The sequence below is a fragment of the Somniosus microcephalus genome, unplaced genomic scaffold (assembly GCF_052327205.1).
Source record: "Somniosus microcephalus isolate GS21.2 unplaced genomic scaffold, FLI_Smic_1.0 unresolved_chr5, whole genome shotgun sequence".
Classification (NCBI taxonomy): Eukaryota; Metazoa; Chordata; class Chondrichthyes; order Squaliformes; family Somniosidae; genus Somniosus; species Somniosus microcephalus.
In genome coordinates, this window is record NW_028225183.1 from 44,894,015 (window position 1) to 44,908,610 (window position 14,596).

At 50.8% G+C, this 14,596-nt stretch overlaps 1 long non-coding RNA gene across 1 annotated transcript; it reads right to left on the reverse strand.

Moving 5' to 3' along the window:
• Positions 1 to 1,009: 1,009 nt before the first annotated feature.
• Positions 1,010 to 11,980, reverse strand: LOC147088079 (uncharacterized). Its single transcript, XR_015075437.1, has 2 exons — positions 11,799 to 11,980; positions 1,010 to 1,747 (listed from the first exon to the last, which is right to left on the reverse strand). It is a non-coding gene; the product is annotated as an uncharacterized LOC147088079 (long non-coding RNA).
• Positions 11,981 to 14,596: the final 2,616 nt, after the last annotated feature.

Below are 14,596 nucleotides of genomic sequence, written 5' to 3' on the forward strand. Positions count from 1 at the left end.
TTAAAATGTTAGTCTTATTAATGGTGACCATGATACCTTTGTCAATTGATGCAAAAACCCATCTAGTTCACTAATGTCCTTTAGGAAAGGAAATCTGCCGTCCTTACCTGGTTGTGGTTGACTCTTAATGCCCTCTGAAATGGCCTAGCATGCCATTCAGTTGTAAACAACCGCTATGAAAATCAATAATAAGAATAAAACCGGATGGAACACCCGGCATCGAGCTTGGCACCGGAAACAATAACGACAACGGCACACCCAGCCCTGTCGACCCTGCAAAGTCCTCCTTACCAACACCTGGGGGCTTGTGCCAAACTTGGGAGAGCAGTCCCACAGACTAGTCAAGCAACAGCCTGACATAGTCATAATTACCAGATCATACCTTACAACCAATGTCCCAGACACCACCATCACCATCACCATCCCTGGGTATGTCCTGTCGCACTGGCACAGTGGTGGCACCGTGGTATACAGCCGGGAGGGAGTAGCCCTGGGAGTCCTCAACATTGACTCAGGACCCCATGAGGTCTCATGGCATCAAGTCAAACATGGGCAAGGAAACCTCCTGCTGATTACCACCTACCGCCCTCCCTCAGCTGATGATTCAGTACTCCTTCATGTTGAACACCAATTGGAAGAAGCATTGAGAGTAGCAAGGGCACAAATATCCTCTGGGTGGGGGACTTCAATGTCCATCACCAAGATTATCTCGGTAGCACCACAACTGACCGAGCTGGCCGAGTCCTAAAGGACATAGCTGCCAGACTGGGTCTGCGACTGATCGTGAGGGAACTAACAAGAGGGAAAAACCTACTTGATCTCGTCCTCACCAATCTACCTGATGCAGATGCATCTGTCCACGACAGCATTGGTGGAAGTGACCACCGCACAGTCCTTGTGGAGATGAAGTCCCGTCTTCATGTTGAGGATACCCTCCACTGTGTTGTGTGGCACTACCACTGTGCTAAATGGGACAGTGATGGGCCTTCAATAACCACAAAACTAGAAGTTATAGACTTAAACAAGTTGGCTTTTAATCAGTAAAATCAGAGCTAACATCTCAACACGCCGACTGGTTCACAGGAATGAGTCATACAGATTCTGGGATCTTTATGTAAGAGAAGTCAGGGGCGGAGCCAAGAGCCAAGACCTGGAACCTCCCAGGTTAGTCGGGAAAGAGGAAGTGAAACTATACACAGTGGGGGAGGGTAATATACATGAGTGCAAAACGAATACAGGATCAAGACAAACAGATTTCATTACATTCATCCCATTCTATAAATTTAGTCTATCGGGGTGATGTTTCTTAAAAGTTGGTATAAGTGAGTCTGTCAGGAGGTTTTGCAGTTCTCAGTGATTGGCACAAAGCCGGTTGGGGTGCCTCTAGGGGAGTGGATTTTGGTTCCTCCACTGTCCGGGCCTTCGCAGTGTCTTCCAGGTTATCTGCAGTGTCCTCCAGGTTAAAGTTGGGTATTGATACCTCTGGGCGTCCTGTCTCTTTGTAGTGTAGGTCTTCATCGGGTAGTCTCCCATCGTTCTCTCCGCTCCCTGAGGGAGCGAGGTCTTTTATGGAAACAGTGTCCTCTCGCCCGTCAGATTATTCGATATAGGCGTACTGAGGGTTTGCATGGAGGAGCTGTACCTTTTCCAGAAGGGGGTCCGTTTTATGGCCTCTCACGTGCTTCCGCAATAGTACTGTCCCCGGAGACATCAGCCATGCGGGTAGAGATATGCCCAAGGTGGATTTCTGGGGGAAAACGAACATCTTTTCGTGAGTGGTAGCGTTAGTGGCAGTACATAACAGAGACCTTATGGAGTGGAGCACGTCTGGGAGGTCTTCCTGCCAGCGGGAGGTCGGAAGGACATTTGACTTTAAGGCTAACGTGACAGCCTTCCAAACAGTAGCATTCTCCCTTTCCACTTGCCCATTACCCCGGGGGTTGCAGCTAGTGGTTCTGCTAGTGGCTATCCCCTTCGAGAGCAAGAACTGGCACAGCTCGTCAATCATGAATGACGTCCCCTTATCGCTGTGTATGTAGTTCGGCATGCCAAGCATGCAGAATAGATTACAGAGACACTTGATGACCATGGCACTGGTCATGTCTGGGCAGGGAATGGCGAAGGGGAAGTGGGAATATTCATCAATGATATTGAGGAAGTATACGTTACGGTCAGCAGAGGGAAGGGGTCCCTTGAAGTCCAGACTTAGGCGCTCGAATGGCCATGTGGCTTTGATAAGGTGTGCATGGTCAGGCCTGTAGAAACGAGGCTTGTATTCCGCACAGATGCAGCAGGCTCTGGTCATTGCCCTGACCTCCTCGATGGAGTGGGGCAGATTGCGGGACTTTATAAAATGGTATAGTCGGGTGACCCCTGGGTGACAGAGGTCGTTGTGGAGACCCTGTAATTTGTCTGTATGAATGCTGGCACACATTCCCCGCGATAGGGCGTCTGGGGGTTCATTAAGGGCTCCCGGCCTGTACATAATATCATAGTCGAACGTGGATAGTTCGATCCTCCACCTGAGTATTTTGTCATTCTTGATTTTCCCCCTTTGTTTGTGATGCGCTATCAATCACTCAAAAGACTGAGGTTAAGCGAGTAACTAACAGGCTTTTATTAACAAGAGAATGAAGGTGTGCCTCGAGTGGTCGACCAGTCCAGAATACAGAGGGACTGTGGAGCAGTCACCTTTATACCTGGACTCGTGGGAGGAGTCAGCCGAGGCATGTGCAGACATGTACACAGTGGAATACAAACAGTGGTTTACCACATTCACACCTTGTTTAAAAATGAGTCCGGCGGGGTGGAGTGTATTAAAAGTTTATGTATTGGAGTCTCACCGGAGGTCTTGTCTGCTGCTGTGATCGATGTGGCGACGGCAGGGGTAGTGAAGCTTATGGCGTCGAGTCCCGCGTAGGCTGGGGCACTGGTGTGTAGTCCTCGTGGGTGTCGAGCGGGTTGCAGGGCCCAGGCGTGCTGTTTGCTGGGGTTGGACATTGGATCGTGGGGGTGTGGTAGTGGGTAGTGGGTTACTGGGGCCCCCGAGGATGCAAGGTCTCATATGGAGACTGTGTCCTCCCGCCCGTCCGGGCACGAAATGTAAGCATACTGGGGGTTGGTGTAGAGGAGGTCGACCCTCTCGACCAGGGGGTCCGTTTTATGGGTCCTCACGTGTCTTCTCAGTAGGACCGGCCCTGGGGACGTCAGCCATGGCGGTAGCGATGTCCCCGATGTGGACTTCCTTGGGAAGACAAACATTTTCTCATGAGGGGTGGCATTAGTGGCAGTGCAGAGCAGTGACCGAATAGAGTGGAGCGCATCGGGGAGCACATCCTGCCAGTTGGAGGTCGGAAGGCCCCTAGACTTTAAGGCTAGCAGGGCAGCCTTCCAAACTGTCACATTCTCTCTTTCCACCTGTCCGTTCCCCCGGGGGTTGTAACTGGTGGTCCTGCTTGTGGCAATACCCCTAGCGAGCAGGTACTGGCTGAGTTCGTCGCTCATAAATGATGAGCCCCTGTCGCTATGGAAATAGCTTGGGAAACCGAACAGGGTGAAGAGGTCGTTCAGACATTTAATGACCGTGGCACTGGTCATGTCCGGGCAGGGGATGGCGAACGGGAAACGGGAGTACTCATCAATAATGTTGAGGAAGTACACATTGTGGTCGGAGGAGGGGAGAGGCCCTTTAAAATCAACGCTCAGGCGCTCGAAGGGGCGAGTGGCTTTTATCAGGTGAGCCCTGTCTGGTCTATAAAAGTGCGGTTTGCACTCAGCACAGACTTGGCAGTTCCTGGTCATGGTCCTGACCTCCTCAATGGAGTAAGGCAGGTTGCGGGCCTTGATGAAGTGGAAGAACCTGGTGACCCCCGGGTGGCAGAGGTCATTGTGGAGGGCCCGCAGTCTATCGATCTGCGCGCTGGCGCAGGTGCCACGCGATAGAGCATCCGGGGGTTCATTGGTCTTCCCGGGCCGGTACAAGATCTCATAATTGTAGGTGGAAAGTTCGATTCTCCACCTCAAGATCTTGTCGTTTTTGATTTTGCCCCTCTGCTTGTTGTTAAACATAAAAGCAACTGAACGCTGGTCAGTGAGCAGGGTAAATCGTTTTCCGGCCAGGTAGTGCCTCCAATGATGGACAGCCTCCACAATAGCCTGGGCCTCCTTCTCAACAGCGGAGTGTCTGGTCTCCGGGCCCTGGAGGGGTTGTGAAAAGAAAGCGACGGGTCTCCCCGCCTGATTAAGGGTAGCGGCCAGGGCAAAGTCGGACACATCACTTTCCACCTGGAAGGGGATGGATTCGTCCACTGCGTGCATGGTGGCTTTGGCAATGTCTTCCTTGATACGGTGGAAGGCTAAGCGGGCCTCTGCCGTCAAGGGAAAAGAGGTGGACTTGATCAGCGGACGGGCCTTGTCCACTTAGTAGGGGACCCTCTGGGCGTAATAGGAGAAAAACCCTAGGCACCTCTTCAGGGCCTTGAGGCAGTGGGGCAGTGGGAGTTCCATAAGGGGACGCATCCGGTCGGGTTCGGGACCGATGACTCTGTGTTCCACAACACAGCCAAGGATGGCGAGGCGGGTTGTGTGGAATATGCACTTCTCCTTGTTATACGTCAGGTTCAGGAGTTGGGCGGTGCAGAGGAATTTTTCGAGGTTTGCGTCATGGTCCTGCAAGTCATGGCCGCAGATGGTCACATTGTCCAGATATGGGAAAGTGGCCTGCAACGCATTTTGATCGACCATCCGGTCCATCTCCCTTTGGAAGACGGAGACCCCATTGGTGACGCCAAACGGAACCCGAAGGAAGTGATAGAGGCGGTCGTTTGCCTCCAAGGCAGTATACTGGCGGTCCTCAGGGCGGATAGGTAGCTGGTGGTACGCTGATTTCAGGTCAATGGTCGAGAAGATGCGGTACTGCGCAATCTGGTTGACCATATCAGCTATGCGGGGGAGTGGGTAAGCGTCCAGCAGGGTGTAGCGATTTATTGTCTGGCTGTAGTCGATGACCAGGCGCTGCTTCTCGCCAGTCTTAATGACCACAACCTGGGCTCGCCAGGGGCTGGTGCTGCCCTCAATAATCCTCTCCTTCAGGAGCCGCTCCACTTTGGTTTTAATGAAAACCCTTTCCCCGGCACTGTATCGCCTGCTCTTTGTGGCGATGGGCTTACACTCGGGTGTGAGGTTAGCAAACAGTGGGGGGGGGTGACTCTGAGTGTGGAGAGGTTGCACTTGGTGCGCGGTGGGCAATTTGGAAGCTGCTGGCTGTGGACTGTGAGTGGGGGGAGGGGTCCACCGTATGCCATTGTAACACTTTTAAGGCGGCACTGAAAATCTAACCCCAGTAGAACGGCAGCGCAGAGGTGGGGCAGGACAAGAAGTTTAAAATTATCGTACACAGTCCCGTCTACTAAGCGTGTCACCACGCAGTAGCCGCCAATGTCCGCCGACTGGGACTCGGAGGCCATAGAAATCCGCTGGTGCGCAGGCAGGACTGGGAGAGAGAAACGCCGCACCATGTCGGGGTGGATGAAGCTCTCCCTGCTCCCAGAGTCAAAAAGGCAGATTGTTTCATGACCATTTACCTTAATGTCCATTGTGGACCGGGCCAGTTGGTGCGGTCTCGCTTGGTCCAGCGTAACGGAGGCCAGCGTAGGGGTCGGTTTGTCATTGCGGGTATCAGATGAGGCGGTGTTGGGGGCCTGCTGTGTCCCGGCTGGCGTCCAAGATGGCGGCGTCCATGATCCCCATGTGGCTGGAGGCGTCCAAAATGGCTGCTGTTCCGGTGGTTCGCACATGGCTGGGGAGGCATAAGATGGCGGCCCGCACGGCCCACATGCGGCGCTGCTGGGGTTCGGGGTGGCTTCGGCCCTGCAGACGCTGGCGTAGTGTCCCTTCTTCCCGCAGCCCGAGCAGATCGCATTTTTCACCGGGCAGCGCGCTCTGGGGTGTTTGGACTGGCCGCAGAAGTAGCATTTCTGGCCTTGGGACACTGCTGCGGTAGTTGGGCCGTTGCTGGGGTGTGGCTGGGGTGGCACGGCGCCATGAGACGGCCCTACCGTGTCCCAGGCTGTCGTTCCCTGTGGCGTCCACGGTGCAGAGGAGTAGGCATCCATGCCCCGGTAGGCTGCGTCCAATGATAGTGCGAGTTCCGAGGCCTTGTTGAGGTCGAGGTCACTCTGCTCCAACATTCGCTGTCGGGTGTAATTGGACCTGTGGCCCGCTACAAAAGCATCCCGGATAAGTTCCTCTATGTACACGGTGGCCTTTACATCCTTGCAACCACAGGCCCGGCCGTGCACAGAAAGTGCCTTAAGGTATTCCTCGGTCGATTCCCCAGGAGGTGCCTGGCATACACCTCGTTCACTGGGCGCGTGTACTGGTCCTTCAGGAGCTTGATAGCAGCCGTGTACGAGGTCGCGTCCTGGATGACCGAGTACGCTCGGTGGTTCACTTTGGAGTTCAGGACATCCAGTTTGTCCCCATCCGATTTGACCGTTGCAGCGGAGACGATCAGGAATTTTTCAAAGCACCTAAGCCAGTGAGCAAACTTGGTGGATGCGTCCACCTCCCGATGGTCTAAGTCTAGGCATGCTGGTGTGAGGATCTTCTCCATTATAAAAAATCTTGTTAATAAAATTGATGCGCTATCAATCACTCAAAAGACTGAGGTTAAGCGAGTAACTAACAGGCTTTTATTAACAAGAGAATGAAGGTGTGCCTCGAGTGGTCGACCAGTCCAGAATACAGAGGGACTGTGGAGCAGTCACCTTTATACCTGGACTCGTGGGAGGAGTCAGCCGAGGCATGTGCAGACATGTACACAGTGGAATACAAACAGTGGTTTACCACAGTTTGTTATTAAACATGAAAGCCACCGACCGCTGGTCGGTGAGCAGGGTGAAACGTTTGCCAGCTAGGTAGTGTCTCCAGCGCCGCACTGCCTCCACTATTGCCTGTGCCACCTTCTCGAAGGAGAGTGCCTGATTTCAGGTCCCTGAAGGGTTCGGGAGAAGAAGGCCACAGGTCTCCCAGCCTGATTGAGGGTCGCAGCTAAGGCAAAGTCTGACGCATGGCTTTTGACTTGAAAGGGAATGCATTCGTCCACTGCACACACTGCAGCCCTTTCAATGTCCTGTTTAATACTGGTGAAAGACTCCCGAGCTTCAGCTGATAGTGGGAAGGACGTCGATTTAATGAGGGGTCGGGCCTTATCAGAGTAATTGGGCACTCATTTGGCATAATACGAAAAAAATCCCAGGCACCTTTTTAAAGCTTTGGTATTGTGTGGCAGGGGCAGTTCCTTTAGGGGGCGTAGTCGGTCAGGGTCCGGTCCAATTACCCCATCTTCCACCACACAGCCGAGGATACAGAGATGGGTTGTGTTGAAGACACATTTGTCTTCATTGTAGGTTAGATTCAGCTTTAGGGCAGTTTTTAAAAGTCTCGCAAGATTTAGATCGTGGTCTTGCTGGTTGTGCCCGCAGATAGTGACATTGTGCAGATAGGGGTAGGTAGCTTGTAGTTTATTCTCGTCAACCATGCGGTCCATCTCACGTTGGAAGACCGAGACCCCATTTGTTTCCCCGAAGGGCACTCAGAGAAAATGGTAGAGGCGCCCGTTCACCTCGAAGGCGGTGTATGGGCGGTCCTCTGTTCTAATGGGGAGCTGGTGATATGCGGATTTGAGGTCGATAGTCGAGAAGACTTGGTATTGCCCAATCTGGTTGACCATTTCTGATATGCGGTGTAAAGGTTAGGCGTCCAGCTGGGTATAAATATTAACAGCCTGGCTGTAGTCAATTACCATCCGTTTCTTTTCGCTATTTTTAACTATGACTACTTGGGCATGCCACAGGCTGGTACTGCATTCAATAATGCCTTCCCGCAGGAGTCTGTCCACTTCCGCCTTGATAAAGTGTCTGTCTTCCAGACTGTACCGTCTACTTTTTGTCGGTATGGGCCTACAGTTCGGAGCGAGATTAGCAAATAAAGAGCGCAGGCTGATTTTTAAGGTTGATAGGCCACAGACTGTGAGTGGCGGCTGGGACCCGCCATATGCCAGCATGACACTTTCGTAGTGGCACTGGAAGTCCAGGCCCAAGATTACATTAACACAGAGTTCTGGCAGCACAAGTAGTTTAAAATCCTTGTAGTCCGTGCCTTTTACAGTCTGTGTTACCACACAGTTGCGCCAAATGTCCGAAATGTGGGGCTTAGCAGCCATAGTAATTCTGCTCCGTGTAGGGGTTACCATTAATGAGTGCTGCTGTACCAGCTAGGGTGGATAAAACTCTCGGTACTCCCACAGTCAATTAAACATTTTGTTAAATTCCCGTTTAACTGTATGTCCATCATGGATTTTGTCAACGGGTGTGGCCTGGATTGATCCACCATGATCGAAGCCACTGTTGGGTCCTGGGCGGCCACTGAGTCGGGAAAAAATGGTGGATCCCAAGATGGCGGCCCGCATGGCACGCACGAGGCGGTGACGGAGTTGGAAATCAGATTCCTCCTGCAGACTTTGCTAAAATGCCCCTTTTTCTTACATTTGAAGCATGTAGCATCCTTCGCTGGGCATCGTTGTCTGGGGTGCTTGGCCTGGCCGCAGAAGTAGCATTTCGGGCCTCGAGGCATTGCCGCTGTAGTAGGACTCCTGGGTGAACTACTGTGTGGGGACTCCGGCGGCGTAGAGCCGGTCTGAGACCTGGATGGGGAAGATGGCTGATTCCAAGATGGCGGCCCCCTCGGCACGCACGAGGCGGTGAGGGCCACATGGCCGGAAGAATAAGATTCAGAATTTTTCTGGGCCACGTCCAGCGATCGTGCAATGGCCACTGCCTTTTTTAAGTCCAGGACCTCCTTCTCCAGCAGTCTCTGCCGGATATAATTCAATTTGAGGCCCGTGATGAAGGAATCGCGGACCAATTCATCAGAGTATGCGTTGGCCGTCACGGCCTTGCAGTTACAGTCCCGGACCAGGTCCTTTAGGCCCTGTAAGAAATCGTCCATTGATTCCTCTGGTCGCTGCCTGCGTGTAGCCAGCAGATGTCTGGTGTACACTTCGTTTACCGGCCTCTGGTTTTGGGCCTTGAGGATAGTGATGGCCTCCGTGTAAGAGGTGGCGTCCCGGATGAACGAATAAATCCAATGACTTACGCGAGTAGTCAGTACACTCAGTTTACCTACCTCGCTAGCGGATGAGGCCCCCGCGAAGAGTTCGAAGCATTTGAGCCAGTGTCCAAATTGATTTGATGCTTCAGCAGAATGTGGATTCAAGTCCAGGTGCTCTGGTTTTAGGAGTCGATCCATCCTAGTATTCTTCAGTGATTAAAATTGATGGGCCTTCAATAACCACAAAACTAGAAGTTATAGACTTAAACAAGTTGACTTATAATCACTAAGATCAGAGCTAACCCTCAACACGTCGAAAAGTTCACAGGAATGAGTCACACAGATCCTGGGATCTTTATGTAAGAGAAGTCAGGGGCGGAGCCAAGAGCCAAGACCTGGAACCTCCCAGGTTAGTCGGGAAAGAGGAAGTGAAACTATACACAGTGGGGGAGGGTAATATACATGAGTGCCAAACGAATACAGGATCAAGACAAACAGATTTCTTTACAGACAGATTTCGAACAGATCTGGCAACTCAAAACTGGGCATCCATGAGGCGCTGTGGGCCATCAGCAGCAGCAGAATTGTATTCAATCACAATCTGTAACCTAATGGCCTGGCATATCCCTCACTCTACCATTACCATCAAGCCTGGAGATCAACCCTGGTTTAACGAAAAGTGCAGGAGAGCATGCCGGGAATAGCACCCGGCATACCGAAAAATGAGGTGTCAACCTGGTGAGGCTACTACACAGGACTACTTGCATGCCAAACAACGGAAGCAACATGCGATATACAGAGCTAAGCGATCTCACAACCATCGGATCAAATCAAAGCTCTGCAGTCCTGTCACATCCAGTTGTGAGTGGTGGTGGACAATTAAACAGTTAACAGGAGGAGGAGGCTCCAAAAATATCCCCATCCTCAATGATGGTGGAGCCCAGCACGTGTGTGCAAAAGACCAGGCTGAAGCATTTGCAACTATCTCCAGCCAGAAGTGCCGAGTGGATGATCCATCTCGGCCTCCTCCTGAGGTCCCCAGCATCACAGATGCCAGTCTTCAGCCCATTCAATTCACTCCACATGATGTCAAGAAACGGCTGAAGACACTGGATACTGCAAATGCTATGGGCCCTGACAACATTCCGGCCATAGTACTGAAGACTTGTGCTCCAGAACTAGCTGCGCCCCTAGACAAGCTGTTCCACTACAGCTACAACACTGGCATCTACCCGGCAATGTGGAAAATTGCGCAAGTATGTCCTGTCTACAAAATGCAGGACAAATCCAACCCGGCCAATTACCATCCCATCAGTCTACTCTCAATCATCAGCAATGTGATGGAAGGTGTCATCGACACTGCTATCAAGCGGCACTTACTCAGCAATAACCAGCTAACTGACACCCAGTTTGGGTTCTGCCAGGGCCACTCAGATCCTGACTTCATTACAGCCTTGGTCCAAACATGGGCAAAAGAGCTGAACTCAAGAGGTGAGGTGAGAGTGACTGCCCTTGACATCAAGGCAGCATTTGATCGAGTGTGGCATCAAGGAGCCCTAGCAAAACTGAAGTCAATGGGAATCAAGGGGAAAACTCTCCATTGGTTGGAATCATACCTAGCACAAAGGAAGTTGGCTGTGGTTGTTGGAGGTCATTCATCTGAATCACATGGCATCACTGCAGGAGTTCCTCAGGGCAGTGTCCTAGGCCCAACCATCTTCAGCTGTTTCATCAATGACCTTCCCTCCATCATAAGGTCAGAAGTGAGGATGTTCGCTGATGATTGCACACTGTTCAGCACCATTCGAGACTCATCAGATACTGACGCAGTCCGTGTCCATATGCAGCAAGACCTGGACAACATTCAGACTTGGGCTGAGAAGTGGCAAGTAACATTCGCATCACACAAGTGCCAGGCAATGACCATCTCCAACAAGCAAGACTCTAACCATCTCCCCTTGACCTTCAATGGCATTACCATCGCTGAATCCACCACTATCAACATCCTGGGGGTTACCATTGATCAGAAACTGAACTGGACCAGCCATATAAATACTGTGGCTACAAGAGCAGGCCAGAGGCTGGGAATTCTGCGGCGAGTGTCTCACCTCCTGACTCCCCAAAGCCTTTCCACCATCTACAAGGCACAAGTCAGGAGTGTGATGGAATACTCTCCACTTGTCTGGATGAGTGCAGCTCCAACAACACTCAAGAATCTCGTCACCATTGAGGATAAAGCAGCCCGCTTGATTGGAACTCCATCCACCACATTTAACATTCACTCCCTCCACCACCGGCGCACTGTGGCTGCAGTGTGTACCATCTACAAGATGCACTGCAGCAACTCGCCAAAGCTCCTTCAACAGCACCTTCCACACACGTGACCTCTACCATTTAGAAGGACAAGGGCAGCAGACGCATGGGAACAGCACCACCGACAAGTTTCCCTCCAAGTCACACACCATCCTAACTTGGACCTGTATCGCCGTTCCTTCACTGTCGCTGGGCCAAAATCCTAGAACTCCCTTCCTAACAGCATTGTGGGTGTACCTACATCATATGGACTGCAGCGGTTCAAGAAGGTGGCTCACCACCATCTTCTCAAGGGCAATTAAGGATGGGCACTAAATGCAGGCCTAGCCAGCCAGCGGCGCCCACATCCCATCAATGAATTAAAAAAAAATTACCCCAACTCAAAGCCCATCTGTGGACACAGTCCCAATGCGATGTGTTGCTGTGAAGAGGCTGCTGTTTGCTCCCTTACTCGGGCCCGTGATATCTCCGCTCCATGATGTGTTCAGTGATCATCAGCCGAGCACCAAGCAAACAGCACCCGCTGGTAGAGCTGGGGGAGGGGAGCTCGCATGGCCCCTTCCTGTCGCTTGTGCGGGGAGAGGGGGAGGAGCAGGCAAATATTTAAATGCTGAAGCGTGAAAGCTGGAGGCGGAGCTGAAGCTCAGAGGATGCTGTCTCTGCTCAGCTTGTCACTCTGATTCTGTCTCCTCCCAGCCTCTCTCACACTCTGCCTTTCTCAATCAGATCCGGGCTGGCTTCATAAATACATCAGGACGCCGAGTATTTATCATTCAGTTTATATTCCTGTGAGGAATCGTCATAGCTGGAAGAGGTAGAGGAGGCAAAGGACTGGGAAAAGGCGGAGCCAAGCGCCACAGTAAAGTAATTAGTGACAACATCCAGGGCACAAAACAAAGGCTCTTCTCAGAGCCACCCACCGCCTCAGAGAGAGAACAGGGCCCTGGGACCGGGAGCGGGGATATATTGGGGTGGGGAATAGCTTCAGAATTATAAGGATTATGGAGTTACAAGTCACTCTTTGGCCCGGACCCTGTATTCTCCCCTCACAGTGAAATGCTCTTTTAGTCTTCCTGGGTGTCCATGCGCTCAGTGTTCTGTTTCCATTCAGCTTTTATATATCAGACAGATGGTGTGACGGGGAACCGGAGATTTCCACCTCACAATAGGTTAAACTGAACTGCTGTGACAAGAGGCCAGCTTGTGAGATTATTCTCCTTCTGAAGTTTGCTTCCTGCACAGATACTGTCGGGGAATGTGGTATTCAAGGGTTTCAGGGAAGTCACTGGATGGACTGTAATGATAAACATAACATAAGAACATAAGAAGTAGGAGCAGGAGTAGGCCATAAGGCCCCTTGGGCCTGCTCCGCCATTCAATACGATCATGGCTGATCCGAACCTGGACTCACGTCCACTTCCCTGCCCGCTCCCTGTAACCCCTAATTCCCTCATCTGCTGGGAAACTGTCTATCTCTGTTTTAAATTTATTTAATGTCGCAGCTTCCACAGCTCTCTGTGGTAGCAAATTCCATAGATTTACTGCCCACTGAAGAAGTTTCTCCTCATCTCAGATTTGAAAGGACGGCCCCTTATTCTAAGATTATGCCCCCTAGTTCTAGTCTCACCCATCAGTGGAAACATCCTCACCGCATCCACCCGATCAAGCCCCCTCACAATCTTATATGTTTCGAATGTAAGAAGTCACACAACACCAGGTTATAGTCCAACAGCTTTATTTGAATTCACAAGCTTTCAGAGCGCTGCTCCTTCACCAGGTGACGAAGGAGCAGCGCTCCGAAAGCTTATGACTTCAAATAAATCTGTTGGACTATTATCTGGTGTTGTGTGACTTCTTACATTTGTCCACCCCAGTCCAACTCCGGCATCTCCACACCATGGCTTATATGTTTTGATAAGATCACCACTCATTCTTCTGAATTCCAATGAGTAGAGGCCCAACCTACTCAACCATTCCTCATAAGTCAACCCCCCCATCCCCAGAATCAACCGAGTGAAACTTCTCTGAACTGCCTCGAGAGCAAGTGTATATTTTCTTAAATATGGAAAGTATAGTAATCTGGGATGTTATGATTAAGGTAATCCACCAGGTGGTGCTGTAGCCAATGTTGCTACTAAGGTCAGAGGGTTGCTTCCTGTTAAGGTCAGAGGTTTGCTTCCTGTTAGGTCAGCACAAGGTGGAATGCCAGGACACTGATGGAGGCTGCTGTAAACATGTTTCCCAGTTGTTAATAAAGTAATCATGTTAATTCTATGATATCGACGCTTGAGTCCTTGTTCCATTTAATGGATTTATCACATTTGGCGACGAGGCAACTAAAGGACGCTGCATAAAGAAGAAAAGTCTGCCGGGATGTTTAAACAACAAAATCACGAGCTAAAGTTAGCTACAAGCTGCAAGAGAGCATGGCTGCCATGGTAGCAATGGTTTCCACTTTTGATAATCAAGCACAAACCTGGGAAGAATACTGTGAAGTGTTGGGTTATTTTTTTGAAGCAAATGAAATAATTGATGCCGGAAAAAGCAAAGCCATTCTGCTTAGTTCAGTGGGAAGCCAAACCTACAGTTTGATGAAAAATCTGCTCAGTCCTGAAAAGCCTGGAGACAAACCATTTGTTGAATTAGTGGCTTTGCTAAAATAACATTTCAACCCTAAGCCTAGTAAGATTCTACAGCGGTTCAAGTTTAATTCAAGGAACAGGAAAGAGGAAGAGAGCATAATGGACAATGTAGCAGTGTTGCGTAAATTAGCACAAGATTGCAATTATGGGAACAACCTGAAGGAAATGCTGCGAGATAGGCTAGTTTGCGGAATTATGGACAACTGAATGCAGTGTAGATTATTATCCGAGACTGGACTTACTTAAGAAAATGCATTGGAACTTGCACAAGCCACAGAGACAGTGAACCGAGATGTAAAAGAAATACAGGGTTCAGACAGGGCTAATGCTACGCAAGTTGCATGTCAGGTTGTTGTGCACAAGTTGAACATGCTTCAGAAACTACAACGTGAACTTGTGAAGGCGTGTTGTAGATGCAAGGGCGATCACCTGGCGACTGAATGCCAGTTTCTGGAGGAAAAGTGCTACAAGTGTGGGAAACAAGGACACATAAAACGAGCTTGCAGGGTGAAATCACCTGTGGAGGAATC